The sequence below is a fragment of the Armigeres subalbatus genome, chromosome 3 (genome assembly GCF_024139115.2).
Source record: "Armigeres subalbatus isolate Guangzhou_Male chromosome 3, GZ_Asu_2, whole genome shotgun sequence".
In the NCBI taxonomy this organism is placed as follows: Eukaryota; Metazoa; Arthropoda; class Insecta; order Diptera; family Culicidae; genus Armigeres; species Armigeres subalbatus.
This window is the reverse complement of record NC_085141.1, coordinates 37,180,191-37,193,292: the sequence shown is the minus strand read 5'-3', so window position 1 is coordinate 37,193,292 and position 13,102 is coordinate 37,180,191. Positions and strand designations below refer to the sequence as shown.

Below are 13,102 nucleotides of genomic sequence, written 5' to 3'. Positions count from 1 at the left end.
TTGATCAAACATCGGTTAGTTTTGTACAATCAGGGTCATGTAATTTCTCAACAGGAATGTTTTTTTTTTTTTTTTTTTTTTTTCGAGAGTTGACCAGTTGTAGTCTTAATAGACTGGTATCTCGGCTGGGCTCTCCATGTGATACACAATACTAGCAGACGACTCAAGCTATGTTGCTCACTAGGTCACTGCGGCCTGGGTTTGTATTGTGATCATACCGGATACATTATTCTTTCTATCTACAGTCTGTCAATTATAAACCGAACAAATAATGGAAGCTCAACATGTAGGGTTACTGCTCCTGGACTTCATCTCATAGCTCCGATATTGGTCCTACGAAAAACAAAGCAATGAAAAGGTGTTTGATTTGTTTATTATTTTTGTGATTTTTTTCAGCAGTGAGCATGCATGTTAGCAAAAAGAAGCGACGAAATTGGTGCCGTATTTTTTTGTTTCGCGATGAGATGAATATATGTACAGTGAGATTGAAAACGGAACAGTTCCCCTACATAGATGTTTTCTGAATAAGTAGTTAACATGTAAATTTAATTATTAAATACTTGGAGCCGACATTCAATACCTAATAGTAGTCTATGTTGACAACGCGTGGTACTGTTGCCATTTCCAAGTAACAATTTCGAATAAAGATGTAATGATATCATTCTGGTAGGGTAGTTTCAAAATAGATTAATTTAAGTACTATTGTAATAAATGGACACATTGAAGAGCTTCCCTTATTTTAACACGGTTGAGTATCGGATGTTTGTCAATACGTCGTCGAGTTAATTGTATCCTATCAGTCACAGTAATGTCATATGTTAAAGTTTCAGTAGTCTAATAGTGATCATTATACAAAATTTCTGTCCAGTTGTTCCGTAATTGCTTTTTTTGGTCAAGTTCTATTCCCTTTTCTAATATTCAAACCTTTATTATTTATTAAAATAGTGAGGTCTAAAATTCAGTTATTCAGATTCAGGGTATACAATATTCAATATAATAGTGGATGAACGCATCATATGGTCTATCCTCATTTCCGTAAGTGGTCAAGTTATTAGTCTTGTAGCAATAATAGTGGTACTAGTTATTCTTTATCTTGTGAGTGCAATGGTCTCAATTAACTATTCTAACTCTGTCTCTTGTCTTTCTGTCCACCGATGGTCATGTATTTATTTTCGTTTTTTATTATTTATTTGATATCATTAAATTTCAGTCATTTATTTTACTATCGGTCATTTATTTTATTATAAGGTAAAGGTCAGCGAATTTGTCTTAATACGAGAAACACTAAGTCATGTCCCCTATATATTCGCTAATTTTTCTTTTGCGTTGATCCATGCAGCTAGAGAGACTAAAATAAAAAGATTATCGAGAAGATATAATAGATACATTCACTATCTCCAATGCCAAATTAGTAAATCTACAAATTCTACTTTTCACTACTAAAATTCTACTACGGGTACAAAATGAATTATTGTTAGCTACTACTACAAGTATAAATAGATGTATGCTATTTGGATAAGCGTTTGTTTCAGGGTCTTGTTAGTATTAGAGTTATGTTAGTTAGACCCCTACTGAGCCCTGCCGGCACCTCCAAATTTACCAATATGCAGTTGTTGTTAGATCGTGCGACACTAACCATTAGTTAACTTGGAGGCATGGTACCTCAAGTGTTTGGTATAACTGTTGACCTTATTTAAGTAAGATGTGATAAAAATTTCTCTACGGAGCTTATTTTCAAACCATTACCTATAAAATAACGATATTCTTGTGAAAGAGATATAAAAAATGGAAAAATATCTTAATTTTTTTAATTTAGTGTTGAACTTAACCTTTGTTTGAAAAAAGCACTCTATTAAACAACAAAAATAAAAATAAAATAAAAATCTTTTTAAGACACTTGAAATATCAACGTCAAGCCCCTTATCCATGGACAGGGAATTTCTCAACAGGAATGTTATGCGGGTACTTTCAATATAGACCGCCGCACAGGTATTTTCTCACGGTTGGATACATACCTGCAGTAAATATTATACTCCTGGCACTGTACTGTTAGGCAAGATTTTATAAATTAAACATCCAAAATGAATTATTAGTTAAAATGACTAAATGATAATGTTCGCTCCCTTTAACTTGATTATGACATGATAGAATCAAAAAAAAAGACACGATGCCACGACTGATATCAGGAGTCTTATAAATGGATATATCCTTTCATCATTGAATTATTACACGCTTCGTGGTTAGCCTTCGTCACTTCCCAAGTCAAGTTAATGCGTTGTGCACTAACCGTCGATAGTAAACAGCACTGGAATTAGTATTAGTTTGGTTGACACCAGTCTCTAAGTTAAAGGTAGATCACTATTGACAAACCGGTTAGTTGTATAGAAGGAACATAATCTGAGGTAGCAACCTATTATAAAGACATGAGACGAGTTTTTTACCATACCTATACGCTTGTTCTTCAAACGTGTTGTTATTTACGTGAGACACAAGTCCAAAAATCCATAAGAAGTATATATTTTGCGCATATTTTGTTCAAGGGTTGCTGAGATGGTCTCTAACTTCAAGGTTATCCAATACGTTCATCAAAGTCTCATTAGGTAATGCTAGGGTAATGCAAAAAAGAAGCTTAGAACCTAAAGCATACTGCGCTCGTCGTTCTTGCTTCACCAATAGCGTTCTTGTATGCAGGCGATGCTAGAATGCATGTCGTGCGGTATGTCAAACGTGCCCCCTCTCCAGGTCATACATTTTATATAGCACAACAAATGTCGGATGATGCGCGGATCGATATTTGAATTTTATCCTTGTTCACGTTGAAGTTTTCTTCATTGAACATCACTGGTTTGTTTGATCAAATTTACACATATTTCGCGACACTGTCATCGAAAGTGAATAGATATGATTTTGGATAATTTAAGAATGCACATTAATTACCAATTGTTCACACAGCGTAGCCGGTCGATATGTAAATACATATGGGCAAATGCATGTGACGTCCTACGCCGGTCGGACAATGATAGACCTTATAGCAAACACACTAAACAATATTTATCAAGCCATTCACAGTATCCATTGAAATCCGAGGAAAAAACTCAAGTGGTTCCCGATGGATTAGGAACTCGATGTAGTCATTCATTGGAAACACACCTTATCGCGTGATGTATGCCCGTGGGGTAGATATGGGATACGGCTTCCCTCACAGCCACCAGTCGCTTTCTAAGCAATTCTTCACACACCACACCAATAGGGAAGATCACAGCCTTCCGCAGCTTATCACTTATAGGATGGCTACTATTTTTACACTGCCCGAATTTCACTTAATATCTGCGCTGTTATCCTACCTACAATTATCACTGGACAAATAGCAAGAGATTACTGTCTCGCACAAGCGGGGAAGAACGCGCTACTATCGATCATCGCGATTTAGATAGTCCGAGGTGACTGGTTTGGTTTCAGCTAAGGCTAGAATGCATTCGACGGTCGGCCTTGTGGCACACAACACACTGTTTCGGAAGTTTTCTCTCCCTCTCGTAAAAGGGGTCTTGTGCGTTAAATGATACATATCCAAAAGAGAGCCAGAATAGCAAATATGCGATGACGATTATTGGGGCAGAGGTTCTCAATTTGAAACACGGCGTGTTTGGTCGAACAATATTATCACCAAAAAACAGCATCGTTAAAATTTCAACTACGTGAAAATATGGCTTCTTATCTTTCATTTCCTGGGTATTTAAAAAAATCCCGAACAACTTTTTTTTCTTTTCCAAATGGAACCTGCATTCTAATCTAATACCAGCAACCAGTCACAACCAATCCCAAGTTGAGTCTTCCATTCATTTCAGGCCTGGTAGCGAGTCACTTTTTAGTGACTTGGTCACTATTTTGAGTCTAGTCACTAAAAAGTCACTATTTGCATTCAAAAGTCACTAAAGTCACTATTTTTCGAAAAATGGTCACTAAAGTCACTATTTTTGCTTGCCTATTGTAAAAAAGTTCAAAATAAAAATCATTTGTACCTACTTATTATCAACCAAATCAAATGTGAATCTGTTAGCAATATATAAAATTTTGGAAATATGCACCAAAGAGGCTATTTCCGATTTATTTCGACTATGATCTTTTTCTTCACGAATGGAATCTGTTAAAATGCGAAAGGTCGACCTCCAGTATAGAATACAGAATTGAGGAGTAATGGAACTAGAACAGACAGACAGAAAGTAGGTACATTTTGGTTGTTAAATCCGCCTTGGAGATAGGTCTAAAAAAAGAAATTATAGAGCAAGTTATGTCAGAATTAATTCTGGCATAAGCCCTAGTTTGGGCCAGGCTAGATGGTGTTTTGACCGCTTTTTGAAAATGAGTTGCGGATCATATGCAGCAAGTTGTGATAGAAATATTGCTTGATAAATGGCTTCTCCAAAAAGAAAAACAAAATGACATGACGCTGCTCATTTTTGCTAACGAGGTTAAGAATAGATACCCAAAAACTAGTGTGGAGGTGAATGAATTGGTCGGATTTTTAAAGTCTAAAATAAAATAGAAAATGAATTTAAACTAGAATTTCTGGATTTCTAATAAAAGACCATGGTTTTATTGGATTTTCAAAATTTTCCTCTGAATCGAGTCGAGTCGAGTTCAAAATCTCAAAAACTTCATTTAAATTTGTTATTAAGTCATAGCTTAAGAACAGGTAAAATTGTATTTTTAAAATTTCTTTATTAGGCGGGAATACATTTTAATATCTTCTACTGCCACCACCCCTCTCCAAATTTATTTATTTGAGGGGGGATTTCAAAATTTTACCGAAAAAATAATAAAATTTAGAACTTGTATAAAAAAATCTTTGAGAACACTGATGATTGCCTTTATTTTTTTAATTTCCCACCCCTTCACCACCCCATCGATAGGTCAGCGGGACAAATAGTTCACCGCCTGGGAATCAATTAGATCATTTTTTTCCTTCGAGTCCATATTAACACACACACTTTTTTTTATCAACATAATTTTGTGTAACAACTTGTATTTCACTACCCGTTTCTGTGACGCCAGGTAGATACCTTCTCGTGGTGTGTTACTTAATATCTGGGTGATGCGAATAGAATCAATTTGGTTGTAAAACTGTTTGTGTTTAAGTTCTTTTCAGATCCTATATTTAGAAGTATTGTTATTATCTGGGGAAAAATTAAAAATAAACTAAGTTTGAGTTTTGTATTCTTTGTAATAAATGGTCGAGGTTCAGCCAAACCAAAATGACTTGTGATATTTTGTTCGTACAAGGACAACGGAAATAGTTTCATATCAATTTAAGCAAACATTTGCAGTAGGATATCCTCAGTTATGGGGTTGAGGGATATTCGATGCGATTTGCGATCAATTTAATCTGCTAAACGAAAGTTTGAGCAGAAAAATCGGTAATTTTTCGATGGCGCTTGGTGTGATTTGGCTGAACCCCGACCAAATATTTTCACATTGCATTTCGAGTGGAAAATTAGTAGGAATGCAACTGAAAAGCACTCGCTACGAAATTTCACGAGATTCAGCGGCTGATTGGAGCAAGAATGTAAGGTAAAGTCATGTAGAGTCTCGCGCATTTGTGCGCCCTCGTGGAGCATGAAAAGAGAAATTCGAAGAGCGGGAAATGTTTAACAGTCATGTAACTGCAAAATAATTTTGCTTATGGGAGTGATTTCAAAATATCCCTCTACTCGCTTGAGAGCAGAAAAGCAGCTCTATCCGCAGCACCCAGCTTAATATGATGCCTAAATATGATAGCAGGTCACCCTGCTAGCTTCTGGCTGATCCGACTAACACTATCATCAATATTCAACTCTGTGGTACTTATGAGAGTGTCGCAGTCACTGGCCTTTTGCTTCCATCCTTTTCCTCCTTACGGTAAAGATGGGCGTGGCCAGCAGTAATATTCATGCTTTTGTTGTTTTCGTCTTTTCTTGATTTCTGATAGCATTCTAGATAAGGAATTCAGAAATAAAACACTAGTTTGAAATCTACGAATGTTAATGCAACTTGTAGCTCTATCCCCGGTTTAAAACTTCAAACAAAAGTCACTATTTGGTCACTTTTTCTGCAATTAAAAGTCACTATTTAGTCACTTTTTCGACATCATTGGTCACTAAAGTCACTATTTTAAACGGCATTCATCGCTACCAGCCCTGTCATTTTTTAACCATTCTTCATGAATCAAACGCAATAAATGAATATTATTTTATTTAAACCTAATTTTAAAGGCTCAGGTGTGGACAAGCATAACGCAGCTGAAATTATTAAATTCAACATTTCGCTGGCAAACATTACCGCTCGGCAATGGTTAAACTCGTATGCAATCTCTCCCTGATCTTTTGATTTGTTACACTTAAATGTAAATGTAAATTAGAAAAAAATCTTAGAGATTTATCCAGCTATATCCAGCAGAATTTCGAAAACCTAACGATTTTTTATTCTATCACATTACCAAGGATGATATTATCAAACCATTTTTACCTACCTGTGAGATGAGCATGCCAAGACCACGCTACAGGAGGCTGAGCTGTATCCCCGGTTCGGTCTAGGAAATTTTTAGGTTAGTTATTTTCTCGGGATTCCTATATGGGATGATTTTTTGGTTTTGATCAGACATCATGCTCGCGTACAAAAAAGTATGATATTGAGCAACGACTGCTACGCGCACATAAAATTTAGCGCACGCGAGTCTCACGAAGCTTGTGTACCTCACATTAACATTGGTGAGTCGGATTGAGACATCTCAATGCGATCAGCTCATGCGCGAGTCTCACGAGACGTACCGTACATTGAGACACGCTCACGCTCACTCAGTTATTTAATGCGCCCACTTCTGTCGACGCACTGAATCGGTGCTATGTGAGCTTTTGTAGTTCATGGAATAGTCTCATCTATGCATACACGAGAACTAAGAGATTCTGGTTTTGATAGTCAGGAACACATTTGTTTCATTAAGTTTTAACTAATATTAGTGGGGTCTAATCATTGGTAAAGCTTTCTGAAATTACGGTTCATGGCATTGTTCATCAAGATTCTTCCCTTCAGATAGATGAATGAAAGTGAAGCTCATCGATCACTGCAAAGTCTATTAGTTGTACCAAGAATTATGAAAATAAGTGTCGTTTAGAAGAATATGCATTTAGAGTATGATTTTCGTTTATTGGTTAACTATTCCAAACTGTGGGACAATTTTGTTTTCATAAGATTCATCCTTTTAGCATGATTTTCTAAAAATCCAAAACTTTTGAAACTCCTTCACAAAACAACCCTGATTCTGATCGTGCGGATTTTGTTTGCGTTTTCTGTTGGTGGTATTTGGCTTGACCCTGGGCTTCACCAAATAATTAAATCAAGCTCTATCTGGTACAAGGGCGAATGTCGCAAGGGAGAATTCTCTTCGTCGACTTTGCCTCATTTGAATAAAAGTGACAAGCAGAGGATTTCTTTGCAGTCTCTCATCTCAGAATGCAAGTTCGCATTGTTTTCTATCGTTCTGAGGTGATAAACCACTAAGAAATCAGCTGCTTGTCACTTTTATTTAAAAGAGGAGAAGTCGGCTAAGAGAATCCTCTCTTGTGACATTCGCCCTTATTCCAGATAGAGCTTGAAATGTTATTGGAAGTGATTGCCAATAGCAGTAATGCGACTATACAGGGTGTTCAATAAGTTCGAATACAAATGTTTGATCATTGTGTTTGTAAGCCCAATGTACATATTCTGTATAAGTATTGGTGTCAGCTTTAGCGGTATATATACGTTAACGGATGTGTGTGGTGTTGACATTCTGTCACTTGTTGTTTCACCTGTCATAAGACGAGTTTATACAATCCCATTGAATTCCACCACTTAATTGTATCTTGACAGATACGTATTTCGACCTCAACAGTAAGGCCGTCTTCAGTGTCTCGTACTTGACTCGACTAGTCGACTAGTACTCGACTAGTCGAGTCAAGTACGAGACACTGAAGACGGCCTTACTGTTGAGGTCGAAATACGTATCTGTCAAGATACAATTAAGTGGTGGAATTCAATGGGATTGTATAAACTCGTCTTATGACAGGTGAAAACATTCCACTAAAAAGCTCAAAATAATTTTCTTATCAACTTGTTGTTTGTTTATTACGCGCGGTGAAAATGGATTGGGGCATTGTAAACAGCATTTTTTGAAGGTCAAAATCATTGCGGTGTACTAAAACTGACATTTTGAGATTTATACACGAAAAATGTGATTTAAGCCTTATATGGGGACAATTTCATCGACTTTTTGGACAAAACTTTGTGACCTCCCAGCTTCCCGGATTTGAACCCTCTTAACTTTCTTGTTTGGTCCTTTATTATGTTAAAGCTGTACGAATACAAGGTCAGTAACTTGGACCAGTTCAAGACGTAATTCTCAAAATCTGGAACGAAATGCCCATGCAGACCGTGCGTGCCGCTTGCGATGGATTTCAGAAACGTTTGAAGCTCGTGAAGAAGTACAAAATAAAGGTCATTCCAGAAGAAATGTTACAAACAATACTTTCAATGACATGTAACCGGGAAAAGAAATAATTTAATTACAATTTTTTAATTACATTTTTTGAAAGTGTATTCGAACTTATTGAACACCCTGTAAAATGAAAACTGAACTAAATTTTGAATTGGTTATGAATTTCTGGTGAAGATAATCGTTTCTAATGAGAATTTTTTCAAACTTACGCATTGCTTTATCATAGAAAACTGACGTGTTAAAAATGGGGTGAAAACTAAGCTGCTGCTTGAAAGAGTCATCATTTGTAATGAAATGAATTTTCTTTTTGATTGAATCACTCGTCCTCATTACCTACGCAACGCAGCGATATGATTTCTTAAACAAAATACAGCATTTTTTTTAGATTTTGTACGCTTTTTATTTTAGTTCTATTTCCAACCACCTTCAGCATGGTGTTGCTTTGAAGACGCGTATATTACCGCATAGTCTGGCAACACTGCCGTTCGATTAATATGTTTACGGTCTCTCGTCATTCGTGATAACGTTTTTATTCCATTTGCCATTGACGTTAATTCGCGATTTTCCTTTGTCCCAACCCGTTTTGTGCCGTGCTTCGTGTAATGATAATTTTTCGCAACGTATTGACGAAATAAATTTGGATGATACCACGGAAGATCATGTGAACCGCTCTAGGTCGTGCGATGACACTTCCTTCTTCGAAGTCCTGGATGAAGTGAACACTCCCATCGCCAATATTCCGGATAAGTTTGTTGTTGGGACCAATAAGCGTGTGCAGATAATCGAGAAACCATCAACCAGTTCTGGATTCAGCAGAAATACAGCCCATACAACAGTTTCTACTCCAGCCGCTCCAACTGAAAAGAAAGGACCAATAAGTAAAGTACCACCTGCTGCTAGTAGCATAAATCGTTCCGTTCCCATTGACGCCACTAAGGAAAACGGTTTTCGCGGCGGTTCATGCAGTATTCCGCTAAAAGTGGCTAACAAAGATCAAGCCCCGAGTGATATCGAATCCTTCTACGTAACTCCGTTTGCTCCTGACCAGGAAGTTGAGGAAGTAAAAAAGTATGTCATTGAGATTTCCAACGTCGATGCTTCTCTAGTCACCGTTACAAAGCTTGTCCCTCGCGGCAAGAACATAGACGATCTCTCTTTCGTTTCGTTTAAAGTATCGGTCTGCAAATCGGTCACAAGTGTGATCGGTGATGCCTGGTATTGGCCCGATGGCATCAGTGTCCGACCTTTTGCACCTAATCAAAAAAACGGATCAGCCACTCGCCTGCCGAATCTACAATAAGAATTACAGCATCACCCATCCATCGTTGGAAACTGGGACGCACGACTGCCCAAAGTCTAATGGAAGCCTCGGACCCCCCCATCACAGTCGAGCCATTCCAGTCAACGACCAGCAGCCGTCCCGGTCCTGTGTTTGGGGTCGGTGAAGAGGTCTTCCAAAATCCTAACACGGGCAAGTACTTTTCTTATTCGAACTTTTCGTGTCCTGAAATATCTACGACTTCCAGCCAAACCATCCATAACCAAATAGTCGTCCAGCCACCGTTTCATTCCACCTCAATAAACCATCTTTGGAAACTGGGACGCACGACTGCCCGAAGCCTATTGGAAGCCTTGGACCCCCCATCACAGTCGAGCCGTTCCAGCCGACGACCAGCAGCCGTCCCAGTCCTGTGTTTGGGGTCGGTGAAGAGGACTTCCAAAATCCAAATTCGGGCAAGTACAATTCTTTCTCGAACACTTCGTGTTTTGAAATATCTACGACTTCCAGTCAACCGGACGAATCTAACCGTACTGTATGCATCGAGTCACCGGGACGCACACTTGCCGCAAGCTCTATGGAAGCCTCTAAGCCACCCATCGCAGTCGAGCCCTTTCCGTCAACGACCTGCAGCCGTCCTGGTCCTGCGTATGGTGTCGGTGAGGAGGTCTTCCAAAATCCTCGCGCAGGCAAGTACCCCAATGTTTCGCATTATTCCCGCATTGATTCGTCCGCCGCTTGCAGTTCCACACATCCGATCCAGAAGCCACATGAACGACTGCTGCTTTACTACCAAAATGTGGGCGGCTTTAATTCCATGGTCGAGGATTACCGCCTTGCAGCATCTGATCAGTGCTTCGATATCATAGGGGTCGTTCAAAAATGATGTCACAGGTTTTAGGGGGGGGAGGGGGTCTAAGATTTTGTGACAGTGCATGTACTAGGTATACAAAAAAGCGTGACAGAGGGGGGGGGAGGGGGTCTAGAAATCCCAAAAAGTAGTGGACGTCATATTTGAATCGTCCCAGTTCTCGTTGAGACTTGGCTGAATGATGACACGCTTTCCAGCCAGATATTTGGTCCTGCTTACGAGGTTTTTCGATGCGATCGAAATTCCAATAACAGTCGTAAAACAATAGGTGGCGGTGTACTGATTGCCGTGAATTCTAGTCTTAAAGCAAAAGCTGTCGAAAAATCATCGTGGGACTGCCTCGAGCAGGTTTGGATAACGATCGAACTTAGTGACCGTAAACTGTTTTTGTGTGCGCTATATATCCCACCTGACCGAGTCCGGGATACAGAATATGTTGAAGCTCACTGTAGTGCGCTTTGGAAGATTCTAGAAATAGCAACTGCGCTTGATGAAATCATAATTTTGGGGGATTTTAATCTACCGAGCATAACGTGGATAACTTCACCCAACGGCTATCTCTATCCAGACACAGATCATTCTTCTCTACACACCGGAGCGGTAAAGCTTCTCGATAGTTATAGTTCAGCAGCATTAGTTCAAGTTAGTTCCATCGCCAACGAGAATAATCGTCACCTTGATCTCTGCTTCATCAGTGATCATAGCACAGCTACATCTTCACTGATTGCACCTGCACCGCTAGTAAAATCAGTGGCACACCATCCGCCGCTGCTCGTCGTGATCAACCTCGGATTGACGCATGATTTCAATACCTCTTATGAATCCGTATCTTTCGATTTCCGCAAAGCCGACCATCATAACATCACTGAGCTACTGTCTTCCATCGATTGGCGTAACATCCTGGACCTAGAAGATGTGAATATCGGAGCGCAAACTTTTTGCAATGTCTTGGCGTACGTCATTGATCAACACGTTCCAAAGAAAGTTTGTCGTAAGATAGTTAGTCCTCCATGGTACTCCAGCTCGCTGCGACGGTTGAAAACTACTAAAAAAGCTGCTTTACGGCGCAACCATTATGTTAGGCTCAATTATGAGTACAAGCGAGCCAGTAAGGAGTGTTACTCTCGATATCAGCTTAATATTCAACGCAACCTCAAATCGCATCCTAAACGCTTCTGGCAATATGTCAACGAGCAACGCAAGGAATCTGGATTACCTTCCTCCATGACGCTCAATGACAACACTGCATCTACGACCCAGGACATTTGTTCGCTCTTTTCCGAGAAGTTTTCGAGCGTGTTCTCAAACGAGGTACTAACAGCCGTGGAAATTGAGAACGCTGCGATTACTGCTCCGACCGTCAACCAAACTCTTGGCGCCTTCGACATTGATGCAACGATGGTTATCAGTGCTTCTTCTCGGCTTAAATGTAGCTTCTCTCCGGGACCCGACGGTTTTCCCTCGGTTCTACTGAAAAGACATTTGGACGTTCTGGTGACCCCTGATACTTCTTCTCTTCCAAGCATCAATCAATAGTGGTATTTTTCCTGCTTGCTGGAAAACTGCAAACATGTTTCCGGTTCACAAGAAGGGCAACAAACGCGATATCAATAACTACCGCGGGATCACTTCGTTAAACGCTGTTTCCAAATTATTCGAGCTGGTTATTTTGGAGCCACTTGAGGCCCATTGCAAACCGTTTCTCAGTAACGACCAACATGGCTTCACGTCTGGGCGATCGACAGCTACTAATTTGCTCTGCCTGACTTCCTTTATAACAAATAGTATGGTACAACGTGCGCAAACCGATGTGATTTACACGGACCTGGCCGCTGCTTTCGATAAAGTGAATCACGACATTGCGATTGCAAAATGAACAAGTTCGGCATTAACGGTAGCTTCCTACATTGGTTCCGTTCATACCTCACAGACCGCAAGACCGCGGTTATCATTGGAGATAACCAGGCTCCCAGCTTTATTTCAACATCAGGGATACCTCAAGGTAGCCACTTGGGTCCATTCCTTTTCTATTGTACTTCAATGACGTGCATCTAGCTTTGAAGGCACCACGATTGTCATTCGCTGACGACCTCAAGATGTTTTGTCTAATTCGCTCAACAGAAGATTGTTGCTTTCTCCAACAGCAGCTTGAATTGTTCGCTGATTGGTGCAGACTCAACCGTATGATGGTACACCCGAAGAAATGTTCAGTAATTTCCTTTTCGCGGAAAAAAATCCGATTCACTTCAGCTACCGTTTGTTGAACGCAGATATCGTACGCGTGGACAATATTAAGGGTCTGGGAGTTATCTTGGATTCCCAACTCACATTTAAACAGCATGTATCGTATGTTGTAGCTAAAGCTGCTCGATCTCTCGGATGCATCTTCAGAATCGCCAAAACTTCAGCGACATCTACTGCCTGAAAGCGTTATACTGCTCTT

The 13,102-nt window shown here is 39.5% G+C and overlaps 1 protein-coding gene across 5 annotated transcripts in view; it reads right to left on the bottom strand.

The window, feature by feature from the left end:
* The window catches only part of LOC134226364 (dihydroxyacetone phosphate acyltransferase), an 80,894-nt gene that overhangs the window by 16,653 nt on the left and 51,139 nt on the right, over positions 1-13,102 (bottom strand). The window contains exon 1 of one of the 5 annotated variants that reach the window (XM_062707099.1): positions 3,151-3,504. The exons of 2 other annotated variants lie outside the window; for them this stretch is intronic. The gene's annotated coding sequence lies outside the window, so the exon portion shown is untranslated. 2 more of the 5 variants (XM_062707101.1, XM_062707100.1) reach the window with 2 other exon arrangements.